The sequence below is a fragment of the Anguilla rostrata genome, chromosome 11 (assembly GCF_018555375.3).
Source record: "Anguilla rostrata isolate EN2019 chromosome 11, ASM1855537v3, whole genome shotgun sequence".
Classification (NCBI taxonomy): domain Eukaryota; kingdom Metazoa; phylum Chordata; class Actinopteri; order Anguilliformes; family Anguillidae; genus Anguilla; species Anguilla rostrata.
In genome coordinates this window covers 6,937,598-6,952,137 of record NC_057943.1, presented here as the reverse complement: position 1 = coordinate 6,952,137, position 14,540 = coordinate 6,937,598, and the positions used below count along the sequence as shown (strand labels likewise).

General features: G+C 44.6%; 1 pseudogene; it reads left to right on the top strand.

Moving 5' to 3' along the window:
• Positions 1–3,958: 3,958 nt before the first annotated feature.
• Positions 3,959–14,540, top strand: part of LOC135235050 (sterile alpha motif domain-containing protein 11-like) — a 67,529-nt pseudogene continuing 56,947 nt past the window's right edge.

Sequence of the window (14,540 nt, the reverse complement as noted above, 5' to 3'; positions counted from 1 at the left end):
GCTTGGAGAATTGGAGAATCGGTACAACCCCTGCTGAAGGAAGCTCAAAGTATCTTTACACAGCATGCCTGCACGTTGCCAAATCCTCAATTCACCAAGCGGACATCTGATTTCCAGGCAGAATTTCTGTGGGGCCTTTAAAGGTATTCAGTTCAACATCAACCAAAAAAAACCCCAGGATGTTGAAGGTCTGCTGATAAATATGAGTAAATACAGCTTGTGTAGCCTATATCTTGCATCAGGTGAAACCACAAAACATGATCTTGTTTTAAATGCCATGCTTGTTTCCAACTCTTGTTCCTGTACATTTGGATTGACTTACAGTAATTACCTTTTTTTTTTAAGATGCTGATTCCTCGAGTTTCAGTTAGGTTGTTGCCTACTTAACAATTAGTATATTTATGTTTACATAGCATTTCCTGTACAGCAGTTTTCAGTGGGTTGATACAGCAGTGCTCTGCTCAAGTATTGAACCTACATCTTCTGAACATCTGAACCACTGCTGCACATGCCTGTCTATGTATACATACAAATTAATATATATGTGTACACAATTTCATAATACCGAGATTACAGCACAACTGACATTTCAGAAGTCAGAATTTTTATACACGGATGCATTTCTTGGATGACCAAATTGTCTAGGCTCATTGACCCATTATGTTGATTCTAGAGGGTGGAGTTTCTCGTGCGTATGTATACTTATGCCTGGCTACAGGAATCACTATGTGATGAGTTTGGAATACGACCAGGTTGGGAATCAACTAATTAGATTCTCCCTTCAGGTGAAACTCCCAAAATCTGTGCTGCTGAATTTATGTCCTCAGTCTCCAGCGGATATGTCAGGTCAGTTTTGTCATCAGGTTGTCGCCTCATTTGTCATTGAGTTTCACGATATTTTCAGGATTGGATGTTCTCAGCCCCAGGCTGCCCAGTCCTATTCTTGGAGATCCACCATCCTGTAGGTTTTCACTCCAACCCTAACAAAGCCACACCACATTCAACAGCTAGAGCAGGGCTGCCCATCCCTGTTCCTGGAAATCTACCTTCCTGTAGGTTTTCACTCCAATCCAAACGAGGCACACCACATTCAACAGCTGGAACATAGCTGCCCAGCCCTATGTCTGGAGATCTGCTGTCCATAAGGTTTTCATTTCAAACCTAATCTGGTTCACCTGAATCGGCTAATTAGCAACTCAGTGACGGTAGATCTCTAGCTGTTGAATGAGGTGTGGTTTGTTAGGGTTGGAGTGAAAACCTATAGGATGGTAGATCTCCAGGAACAGGGTTGGGCAGCCCTGCTCTAGCTGTTGAATTAGGTGTGGTTTGTTAGGGTTGGACTGAAAACCTACAGGACGCTACAGATTTCCAGGAACAGAGTTGGGCAGCCCTGGTTTAAGCCTTTAGAGACCCTTGACCCTCGTTTATAAAATGAAAATAAAATACTAGTTAATTCAAACAAACTGACCATCATTAGAAACCTGCACAGTGAGACACACTGTTTTCTTGGTCCAACTGAGTGGTATCTTAGTTTATAACATTCCAGGAGCTTTTATAAGGGAGTCTGCCATCAGTTAGTCTCAGCTGAAAATGGTTCAAAATGCCCTCTGTGATACAGCCACTTAGTCTGCTCATTCCCAATGAAAGCTTTTTACCTTGGCCCAATTAAAAAAAAGCTGATTAGTAATTAATGTTGCATTATTTATTGGTCACTTGACTGTGGCCATAAGAAGCCATTAGAAGGACAAAATAAGAAAATACTGAAGTGGACTGTTTTTACGGGAATATCAGAGATTCATTTGCTATGTCAAATGGTTAAATAGGGCCTAGTACGAGAAGCAGTTCTGGGGGCAACTGTAAATGATAGTAGATTTTACCTCAGTTATTAAATTTGTGCCATAATTATTTTCTTGCAAATGAGTTGGAAAACTCCGCGTGTGAGAAAAGGTGAAGGCACAAACACATTCTGAAAGTGTTGCTGGTTGCTTATTGGGGAACTGAAATTAAATCTTTACATTGTCGTGCAAGTTTATTGAACAACAGGGGTATAGATCTTTAAAAAATGTGATTTAGCACAATCAAAGCAAGTTGTATAAAATCTTGCATAAATCAATACCATGATAAATTGTGTCAAACAAATGCCATAGGGAAGGGCATGAACTCAACAGCACTATTTAGTGCCAGTACATCCCTCACATGGTCATTGTGCACCTGTAGTCAGAATGAACTGAAGCTCAGTAAAAAAACATACTATAGCGCTTGGAGAGAGAAGAGTGTTGAGTCATAAGACCTCATTCCCGTCTGTCCTCTGACCATTTTTAAAAAATAGGATTGTGATTTCTGACACGGTGAAAAACCCTGAGCCCTGTTTCAGGAAACAGGATTACTGAGTTAGCTGGATAACCCAGAAACCCTCCCAAATCTGAACATGGACTGAAGTGAAAAAAAAAAAAGAAGCTGTTCTGGGTTTTTACTCAGTGCAGTTGTCCAGTTAACTCAGTAATCCTGCTTCACGAAATGCCCCCCAGGACACTGTACTCTCTTGGATAGGCAGGAATGACGTTTGAGCGTGACTGTAAACACACACGCCAGAACAGACGGGAATAGAGACAGTCAGTCAAGGCCCCAGAAATTGCTCTATAACCCCCCCCCCCCCCCCCCCCTTCCACCCATAAGGCGCCACTACTGGCCCAAGTCCTTCCATTTCCTGCCCACTGTTAATAGCCAGCACATGCTTTTGGTGGTAAGTAAATGGCCCTGTAGCTGGGGAGTTTTTAGCAGGGGAGGGGGGGGGAGAGTTACTCAGAGCTAGGTTGTTGTTGGCTTCCATATTTTCCCATGAAAGTAATGCCAAATATTAATGTCTGCTCTCATAAATCCATTAAATATGCTACACTTTATGACGAGCAAACATTATCATTTGGGGTCTACTAAGTACAGTTCGTGACCTACTTCTCTTATGATTATTTTACTGGCCGGGGCATATTGTCAGAGAAATAAACACGTATTGACTGTAAGTAGAGGAACGAAACTTATTTTGGGTCCGTGCTGAATTACTTTAAATCAGAGCTGCCCCTACCCTGTTACTGGCGATCCACCGTCCTGTAGGTTCTCACCCCAACCCTAACAAAACCTACACCGCATTCAACAGCTAGAGATCTCCTTGAGCTGCCAATCAGTAGAAGCAGGTGTGTCGAATTAGGGCAGAAATGAAAACCTTGCTGGACGGTAGACCTCCAGGACCAGGGTTGGGCAGCCCCGCTCAAAATTTACGGTAGATGGTGATTGATCCTTGCATATGTCAGGTTCATGAACAGTCAAAATGTGCCAGGTGCACCGACCAGCCCTCCTTAGTGAACGTAAATCAGACAAAGTGCCAATTCCATATTTGGGATGCATTAGTAGGGGTAAACTTTTATATATAGAACAGCTGCGTGGCCATAAATGTTCATATCGTTGGGCCTGTATAGAACTAGGTGAGCAAGAAGCAACTAGGTGGCCATTCAAAATTGGTGTGGGTGTGGTGGTTCGGCCAAGATAAATGAGTGGGGCAGAAGTTTGTTTAGGTGAATGGGACATGCCCTGGCCCACCCATGTCTATGCTAGTGATATAGATCTGAACTGAAGCAGACGGGCTGTGAAATTGACAAATAAAATGTCAGAATGTTTATGTTTAACAGTATCACCGCCAAATATTAGCTCTTTGTTTAGTAAAATAAGGATTTAAGTGCTAGTAAATTCCGAAATCAAACACGTATGGCTAGTGAACAAAAAAAAGTCAATTAAAATAAAACGGTCGTAGATAATATCAATTTAATTACAATTAGGAGGTTTTAAATGTTAAGGAACGACATTTTCTACCAGCTTGATTTGAGATCAAGTAGGTCCGTGAGTCGATGCTATGAAACGTGGGCGCCCGTCGTGATCCCCCTTTGCTATTTTCGCGCTTGCCGAGCCTCCGCTGTTTAAACGGGCCAAGTTTGAGAAGCGGCGAAGAGTGCAAATCTTGTTTGGTCTAGATCTCTGAACTAAAGCGTGACTTTAGAGGGATATACAAAAAAAAAAAAAAAAACAAGCCTCTAAAAACGTTCCACAAGTTCCAGACATTTACTTCATTCGAACACTTAAAATAAGGAACGCAAAGGGGCTCGCGGAGTTACACCCCCGTGTTGGATAGTGACAAATCTTAGATAGTATAGATTATGTCTGTGTATAATGCTCTTTATGTCGATGCATAGAGTCCATTGCTCAGGTGTTGTTCTGTGCAACCTATATTAAAGTAGATAAATTACATTATTATGAGAGTCTTAACGAGTCGCTGGGCGAACGGCAGTGCACTTGTTTCTGGGTCATAAAGAAAGCAAAATACTAAAAGTAACGAAGAATAAATAAATCCGCTTAACATAAAAAAAAATACATAAAACATAGCACTGGGTCGACGTAGAATCAAAACATTTCAACACAATGTCCACGTCTGTGATCTCTTCAGGATGTCAGGTATTAGCCTTACGAGTCCGATTAGATGTGGTGGGCAGGAGCGCGGCGAAACCCGTCACGAGAGTGGAGCTGTGAGCCCAGCGAACAGCAAGGCTACTGAAAGCTGGGAACCGGGGAATGACAGTCTGTGGGTGAACTTAAACGGACTGGCGCCGTCGGAGAGCGACGCGAGAGCCCTGCGTAAGACAAACTGGCGCGTCTCGAAGTCCGGGACCAACCAACTCCGAAAACAGGACATACAAGTTGGGTCGGACGAGCTGCTAATCACTTGTTACCAGCGATACGCTTTTAGCAACATGCCCGCTATCAAAAAGGAGAGACTGGATGGGGACGACATGGCATTGGCCGCCTTCAACCAGCCGGAGTACCTGGCCCCTTTAAATGCCACCACTATCCCCGTGGTGACCCCTCATCCGCCGGCGTACGATCACATTTTCGCCCATCACCGCGCGTACTTGGGACTGCACGACGGCGCGCTGCATCACCAGCACCTCCACCAGCACGCCGAAGACTTGATGCTGGAGAGGTTCTCCTCCGTGCCCGACTTTCAGCCGCTGTTCGACAAGGGGGAGCCCTGCATCGAGGTGGAATGCGGAGAGAACAAGGCGTTTCTGTACATTAATAAACTTTGCCAGGGCAGCAAAGGACCGTCGATCAAACATCGGGGCGAGTGGCTCACTCCCAACGAGTTCCAGTTTGTCAGTGGAAGGGAGACTGCCAAGGACTGGAAACGTAGCATCAGGCACAAAGGTAAGCTGCAGTCTTCAATACGTTTGATTCTAATCGCACTGTCGTGAAGTTTAAGCAAACGCAGGTTGATATATATATATTATTTTTTTTAAACCTTATTTTATTGTCACTGCTTGTGTAGCCTATCACGCGCTTCCTCCGCTGCTCTGCGTTTTTTGGAATTAAAGGGTTACAACAACGCCGCAGCAGCTACGGCGCCTAGTTGACCGAAATGGGAGTTAGAAAGAAGGGGGGAAAGCGCACACATTTGGCTGTACATTTTCCAGCTATACGTGAAGCAAACGGTGCTTTAGGAGTCATATACTCGGAATAGGGTGATATGCCTGGATGTATACGGTTTTTTTGTGATTTGGCATGTGCGTTTTTCCTGATCTAGCCTGCCACGGCTCCATTTGGACAACAACCCCCGGTTTACAACCCGGAATTCCTAACACAAACAGTCAGTCAATCGGAAGGAAGCGCAGAGTAGGAATTAAGATAAATTGTAGCTAATTAATTCAGATGATTCTTTATCTGCTGTCGCCGTTATCGACGCCTGCTGCTTCTCGAAACTGTTGAACTCGCTCAAGTGTCACGGATCCTGGTACTGTGTATTTATTTACACTCAGCCACGTAACAATTCCAACGCTGCATAGGAGGACGCGGTATATGGTAGGCTACTAACGTTTTTGAAATATTTTATCTGAAATGTTACGTTGTGAAACCAATAGTAGTTGGACAATTTGTGCCAATAAATAAATAAATAAATAAATACCACTACTACCACTTTAGCAAACACCACTTTACCAAATCACCACATTAAATGGAAATGCGGAAACATGTTTTGATTTTCGGCACCCTTCTTTGACATTAAGTGAAACAAAAATTTGGGTTTGTGTTTGGAGTCCGTACGCGTCGCTAATAGCCTACACGTAGCCCACTACAACAAAAATGTGTGCGCGCGAGGCGGCTTTGATCCACCCCCCTCAAGTTACTTACACTGGACAAACTTGAACATGTGAAAATAGGGACGTGTAGACCGATTTAAAGCCTTAAGGGGGGAAAACAATGTTGAAAAGTGGCTTCATAGCCATGGCTGCCTATTTATATTTGGTAACAAATTATCTATTCGCCGGACCGTAGTGACAGCGCGTGATACGGGGACCCCCGCCGTCAAGGCGTGCTAATATGTGTCAGGTTATGTTGGGAGGGGGGTTGAGTGACGAATATAGCGTCTAATAGCAGTAAGTTGAACATCGTTATTGCATGTAGTAGCATATTGTGTCTGAGCTTGCTTTGTTTTTCTTAAATCTTACGTAATAATATTTTTTGGAAGTCACGACACAGTAACGTGTCCACTGTTAATTAACCTCTAACGGAGTGCACACGAACCCAAAATCCCCTGTGGGATTTGATTTATCGCTGAACATTTTACTGTGAACGTAAACACAAGGAGTCGTGCAGGTGAAGGATTTCGTATATTGGCTATTAGTAATATTTCATCGTAACTTTGGAATCCAAAAGTGAGGAGCAGTGATTTTTTTACATTATTCAATAAAGTGTAGTGTAGCAAAACGAATATACTTGATTTTTTTTTTGCTTCACCCAAATAATTAATCTATCATGCTAAAACATTTATGAGTCAGTCTTTTCATGGTTAAAGCCATTGCTTTAAATTCACTTTATTGAATATGTTTACTGGCAACTTGCCGTTCATAATGTAATTATGCTCTTTCTCTTCTCTCTCTCTCTCTTCCTCTTCTCCCTCTTTCTCTCTCTCTCCACCTCCCTCTCTCTCCCTCAATCTGTCTGTCTGTCTCACTCTCTCTCTCTCCTGCTCTCTCGCAGGGAAAAGTCTGAAGACCCTTATGTCCAAAGGCATTTTACAGGTACATCCTCCAATCTGTGATTGCCCTGGGTGTCGAATTTCCTCACCAGTGGTAAGATTACAGTTCAGATGAGTGTTTTAGTGCTTTAAAAAAAAAAATTACATTGTAACACATTCATTTCTTTTATTTGGAGAAAATGTGTAAATTTGACTTCTTTTGGGTTGTGGGTTTTTTATGATTTTTATTTTCTTCGGTTGCATGTGCCATAGCAGCGTGATTCTGGTTTGACCATTGCAGGAGACAGAAAGAACAGGCCAGGCATTCTTTGTGTATGTAGAACCTTGCCTCTCCCTAGCGAGTTTGTGAAATGTGCTCTGTATTTGAAAGCTGGAGTGAAACATGGAGATGTTGCTCAGCTTGGTGTTATTTTTGTCTCAGGGAAAGTGATGTAGGACCGGCGTAGGGATGTAATGTTTGTAATGGAAGAGGGCACGTGTCTGTGTGTGTATGTTTGCGCGCGCATACGTGTGCATACAAGCGTGTCTCTGTCCGCGTGTCAGTAGATGTGTGCACGGGAGAGAATGTGTGTGTGTGCGCGTGTGTGCGTGCATGTGTTTGAGTGTGTGTGTGTGTGTCTGTGTGTGTGTGTGTGTGTGAGCACATTCGAGTTTCTGAAAGGGTGGCGAACAGTCAGCAGTACGATGGTCAGGTTGTTTGGCGTTACAGTAAAACACCCGCTCTGCTCCCTGGCTGACCTCTGACCTCTGAGCTGAGTTTGCTCTGTGGATCGGCGGAGGGGGTTGTGGGGTTTGTAGTGCTCTTCTCCGCTTTGAGACGAAGAATGGGAAAGAGGAACCTAAACTAGCCTCTATTAATCACATTAACAGTTTGATAGGATACTTTTCAAATTGAAGACAGGAAGACAGGAAAACCTTGCAAAACAGGCCAAACTAATGTTTGGAATGGTGGTTCTGTGTGTTGTCACCAGTTTCTTGGGTATCTTGGTTTTTTTGGACTGAAAACATCCATAACATCGGTTGATATTATGAAGCGTGCTGCTTAAAAATGTTCTTTTTGCTTTTCCTTTTTTTTAAATTGGATGTCGGATGGGTGACGGGGAGGAGGCGGCCTGGTTTCCGTTAGCAATGGCACGTGGGGGGGTGTTGTGGTTCCTCTAGAACCTGTCAAGGCACGTAAGGAAAATAGTAATTTGGAGCTAACCCCACGGTATTGGAGTTGAGGTATCCGAAGTGTAAAGCTCAAGACATCCCGGCTTCTCTGCAGAGTTTACTCATAGCAGAGATCGGTCGGTTTCGCGCCTCTGCTTCTTCCCCGTATTCGTCCGCTTCCGTATTAACCAGCAAAATCAATATTAACTCGGCAGCCGTGTGAATGGCATCAGCATCGCTCCTCCGGATAAAAAAAAAAAAAAAAATTCTGAAAGAGTTGATTTTGCTTGGAACTGACTTGGAAGCGAAAAGCCATGAAATAGTCCCAGCGCTGTCAGGCGGAGCGGTGCCTGGTCGCGGTGCGCGATGCGGCGGTATCCGCTGGCGCGTCGCCGGGGGTTACCGGCACTGCCGTTCATTTACCCACGGCGCACACCGAGTGATTCCGTTAACCCGAGCAGAATTTACGCGGTGGCGCCCGTCGGAATGGCAGACGCAGCCCTGCTCTGAAACCCCGGTCTGGCAGGGGTGTCGGCGCACTCAGGATTAGCGTCACTGGCCATTAGCAGCAGTCCTTACTGTTATATTTTATGAGTTTTACGGTCATTGAAATGGAATATTTGGATCATTGATAAGCATAGACAGTGTCCTTTATGTTTTTTGGGTGTGGAGACATTGGACTGATGGCTGTTTATGCTACTTTTTGTACTGGAGGCAGAAACACTGGGGGGTATTCTAGGCCCGGCTTGATACAGTGTTAGATACTATCTAGCTTTTAGGTAAGCTAAGCATTAAGTACAGTTTAGTGGTAGGAATAGACGAGCAGTGTTGGGCTGAATGGCCTGTTCTCGTCTTACGTTATGTTATGTTGTTATGTCGTGTTATGTTGTGTTGTGTTGTGTTGTGTTACGTTACGTTACATTACGTTATGTCGTGTTATGTTGTGTTGTGTTGTATTATGTTATGCCGTGTTATGTTGTGTTGTGTTGTGTTACGTTATGTTGTGTTGTGTTACGTTATGTTGTGTTGTGTTGTGTTATGTTATGTTACATTGTGTTACGTTGTGTTGTGTCGTGTTATGTCGTGTTGTGTTGTGTTGTGTCGTGTTATGTTATCTTGTGTTGTGTTACGTTATGTTGTGTTGTGTTGTGTTGTGTTATGTTATGTTACATTGTGTTACGTTGTGTTGTGTCGTGTTATGTCGTGTTGTGTTGTGTCGTGTTATGTTATCTTATCTTGTGTTGTGTTGTGTTGTGTCATGTTACATTGTGTTGTGTTATGTTATGTTGTGTTGTTGTGTTGTGTCGTGTTATGTTATCTTGTGTTGTGTTGTGTTGTGTTGTGTTGTTGTGTTATGTTATCTTGTGTTGTGTTGTTGTGTTGTGTTGTGTTGTGTTGTTGTGTTGTGTTACGTTACGTTACGTTATGTTGTTATGTTATGTTATGTTACGTAGTTTGTATGTTACATTACGTTACGTTACGTTACGTTACGTTACGTTACGTTACGTTACGTTGCGTTGCGTTGTGTTGTGTTGTGTTGTGTTGTTGTGTCGTGTTGTGTTGTGTTGTGTCCTCTGAAACTGAGAGAGGTTGTAAGGCGAGCGCTCTGCAGTCTGTGGTGTCCCAGGGATTTTTTTGTTCAGGTGGGCTGAAGTGCCACGGCCATTCCTCTGCTACAGTCTTTTATCGGTTCTCTTCCATTCTCTCTTTCGCTTTCTGTGTTCTGGGAATCGCTTTTTCTCTTCCTCTTTGCCTCCATCTCTTTATTCCCCTGCCGTACGCAACTTTTACTCTCTCCGCCTCTCCGTCTCTCGTTGCCCGTTTCTTTCTTTCTTCTCTCTTCTATCCCTTTCCCCGGAGGTGTGGCTGTAGCAGGCAACCCTTTGAGGGATCTCTCTCTCTCTCCCTCTTTCCCCTCTCTCTCTCTCCCTCTGCCCCCACTCTCCATCTTGTTCTCTCTCTTTCCCCCCTTTTCTCTTCCCCCCTTCTCTCTCTCCCCCTCTCTCTTTCTCCCCTCTCCCCTCTTTCTGTCTCATCTGCCTCCTCCCCCTAAGGGCACACACACACACTCTCTCTCTCACACACACACACACACACACACACGTACACATGCACACACACACACACACACACTCTCTCACACACACACACAAACACACACTCTCTCTCTCTCTCACACACACACACACACACACACACACAATGATGCTGATAAAGGCCAGCCTTCACTATAACCACTAAGTGGTTTGCCCTTAACTTAAAATATCAAATCTAAGCACAATTTTTTTTTGTTTTTTTTTTCTTCTTTCATCCTGTCCACGTTTACGTGGGAAGCAAATTCCCTCAGGTGTCCCTTAAGCTGGCTCTTAATGCAGAAAAGGAACTTTAATCGTGACAGTGTTTGAAGGCCAGCCTTCCGCACGTCCCCACTATGTGAGGGTGCGGGCTTGGGTGTGGTTTGATTTACAGCAGTCCGGTCGGTGATATGGGAAAGGCCTGTGAGGTGGTTTGTGAGTTCTGGGTGGCTGTTCGTCCAGAGGGCCCTGTTGTAAGCGGTTGAGTTGCAGAACATAATGGAAGGTTTAGCGACGTTAGCCAGCAGCGCTAACGTTCTCCAGATCAGGGCCATTTTTAAGGCTTTATGTTTTGTCCATAGTGCGTTTGGAGGAGCTAAACCGTGTCCATAACCTCGTAGCCCAAATAGGTGCGTTAGGGGTTAATTCCATGCACATCCCCCCCCACCCCCCCCCCACATGCACAAATATGCGCTTTTATTTGGCGGTTTTGTTTGGATGTTTGTTCGTGTGGTTAAACTGAGAGCAGAACCCAGCCTCTCGGGGCCACTGTTCATGTGGTTGGCGTCAGTTCCCCAGTGGTGGGACTGGAAAGCAGCCCGTGTGAGTAACTAGCGTTAGCAGCGCTCTCTTAAGCTCCATCTGCAGTCATGACCTTGGGATATGTTTGTAGGACTGAGGTTCAGCACTTGTGATCCTGCAGGATCCTTTTTTTTCCTTTTCTTTTTGATGGTTTTTATCGGTACCTTTTTTTTCCCTCCCCAATTTGTGGTCCTTCACCCCTCATTCCATGAGCTGTGCCCATCGTTGAAGCCATCAGTCGCACTGTCTCACCACCTTCTCTTTAACCCTTTGAGGTGTGAGATCAGGAATATGTGATTAGAATGTTCCTCATTGAACGTTCTAATGCTGATGTCACAATCGCTACTGGTAACCGAAAGCAGCAGAGTTCTAGAACTCTGACTTAGAATTTTAAAGAAAAAACAACAACAACATCACAGTGGGGATTGTGCCCATTTATGAGCCCTTTGCAGGCCAGACAGTGCTGTCTCTGTCCTCTTCATCTTCCTTCGCTCTGTCTTTTCTTCTTTTTCTTCTCCCTTCACTGTTTTTTCTTCTTCTTCTTCTTCCTTCGCTCTGTTTTTCCAGCGGAGTCAGTGGAGGCCGGGAGGAAATTACACTCCCCTCCTGCTTGGAAGTACCCCCCTCAGTCAGGGTTTTCCCCCACTGCACCCTGGGATAGAAACATAAGTGTTTGGGTGGTCGTGGGGACGTTGATGGACAGAGAGGTTTTCATGCTTTTTTTTGTCGTCGTCGTTGTTATATTATGGATGTTCCAGGATTATGGAAGTATGGGTTTATAAATAAGTCATATACATATGTACAGTACCAGCATTTGATTTTTGGTTTTACTCAGTGATATGTTACTTCTGCCAGTAATTACTATGAACTTCTTACGCCACAGCTTTATAAGACTGTGTACTTTCGAAATGGATAAAGCACAAAGTCTGCCATATAGATTTCATTAGTTACTGACTTTGGTGAGGCAGGAATCTTAATTAGATTAGTTCCAGAGTTACACCCATTTTGTTGAAGTGAATGAGTTGCCTGTTGTTTTTATGGTGTCTCAGAACTGCAAATTATTAAACGAGAGTAAAACACACCTGGATTTTATTTATTTTTATTTAACCATTATTTAACCTGGAGTACCCCATTGAGATCTAAATCTCTTCTGTAAAGGCAACCTGACGTTAAACTGAAAGTTGCTTAACAAAACAGTTGACGAACAAGTTACAAACATCTAGTGTTGACATGAGACAGTGTAACTGTAATTAAAAAGTAGAGCAGAGGTTAAAAGCAGGATTATACTTCAAATTACATTTTTCAAAATCAACAGTCAAAATGAATTCTTCCAGCAATAAGGTGCAAAATATCTGAAAACCAGCTTGAAAAATTTCAGTACAGGGACTTCGGGCCACGGTGGTGTTAGCTGGTAGAGCATGAACCAAAACAAAGGAAACCGCGGCACTCTCCAGCATCAACGCTCAAAATGTCGTTATTATTTAAAATGAGCCAACATTCCGACAGCAACTGCCACAGTCAGGGTGGTATTCAGCCTAGACCTACAGAACACAAACACAAACGACATGCCATCTTTGCCTATTTGCATTTTGTATTTTTCAATATCGTGCATTGTACTTTTGTTTTTTGTGTCACCCTTTTTGCTTATCCGTTATTTGTGTGTTTTGAACTTCAGGATCCGTATACTTTTTTATGCGACAGTGTCCGGCATGGAGAAGGGCTCAAGGCATTCACTGTAGTGCACAGAAAATAGCAGTGAAAATAGCAGTGTGAACTTGGATCCGACAGAGCGACTGCTCTCTTGTATGGAGATTTGTATGGCCTTGTCCGTTCAGCCCTGGCGTGTTAAATTCTATGAGTGTGAGAATACCGCACATGATGCAGATGTGACACACGTGACACTTACACACAACTCAAATTTCATGCAAATTTGCGGAAATATTTCAGCGGGAATGACTGCGCCCCTGAAATTCTTTGTAGTGAAATGCCAGGCTTGTTCACGGTCCCGTAAAGATGCGTTCATATTAAATGTGCTGTGACCTGGAAAAACTGAATAACCCATGCGCAGTGTGGATTTCTGTAAAATTAATATTGTGTAAATGGAAGAGAAAATAAGAGAAAAAACCTTTCCCTAACAGCCTAGCAGCAAAAAATTACTATGTTGTTTCATCTGAAGTTCCCCTGAGCAGGCAAGCTTCCTATTGGCTGATATGTGGCAGGAGATTTGGAGGGGAAGCTGTGTCTCTTCCTAGTTTGCTGCTGGGGGTTTCAGACAGTATATGTGCATTTGAGTGAGTGTGTGCGTGCTCATGTGAGTGTGTGTGTGTATGTGTGTGTGTGTATGAGTGCGGGTGTATGTGTATATGCGTGCATGTGTGTGTATGTATGAGTGCGATGTGTATGTGTGTGTGTGTATGTGTGTATGAGTGTGCGTGTGTGTGTGTGTGCGTATGTGTGTGTGTGTGTATGAAACGTGTGTGCATGTGTGTATATGTGTGCGTGTGTGGGTAAGTGCGTGTGTGTGCGCGTGTGTGTGTGTAAGTGCGTGTGTGTGTGCGCGGTTGGCTGATTCGCTCCCTGTCCCCCAGGCGCTCGGGCTCTGCTGCCATGGTAACGGCTGAGTCCCGCGGCGGGACAGGGCGTGCGGGAGGCCGCCCCCCCCGTCTCCCCGCAGTCTGGCGCGTCTGTGAGCGAAATCAAGTCAGCGCAAATTAGACGAGCCGCGGAGCGTTCAGCGCGGCCCGTCGCCACGGCGCCCGCTCAGAGAGCGCCCGTCGCCACGGCGCCCATTCAGAGAGCGCCCGTCGCCACGGCGCCCATTCAGAGAGCGCCCGTCGCCACGGCGCCCATTCAGAGAGCGCCCGTCAGCTCCCCTTACACTGGGCCTGCAGAGTGACGCGCTGGAGCAGGGCCTTCAGAAGGGGAGGAGCTAATACACACTGACACACGCGCACACACACACACGCGCACACGCACACACACGCATACATACAGAGTAAACCCACACACACAGTAAACCATCAGCACACCACACACCCCACACAACACGATAAACCCACCACACACAGTAAACTCACACACACGCACACCACAACATACAGATAAACCACCACACAGTAACTCACACACACACACGCAACACAGAACACACACAGTAAACTCACACACACGCACACGCACACACAGTAAACACACATACACACACACACACAATAAACAACCACACACACACACAGTAAACACACACACACACACACACACAGTAAACACACATACACACACACACACACACAGTAAACACACATACACACACACGCACACATTAAACACACATACAGAAAACACACACAGTAAACACACGGACACACATGTAGTGAACACATACATATACACACACGCAACATACACAGAGTTAACACACACACACACGCACATTTTAA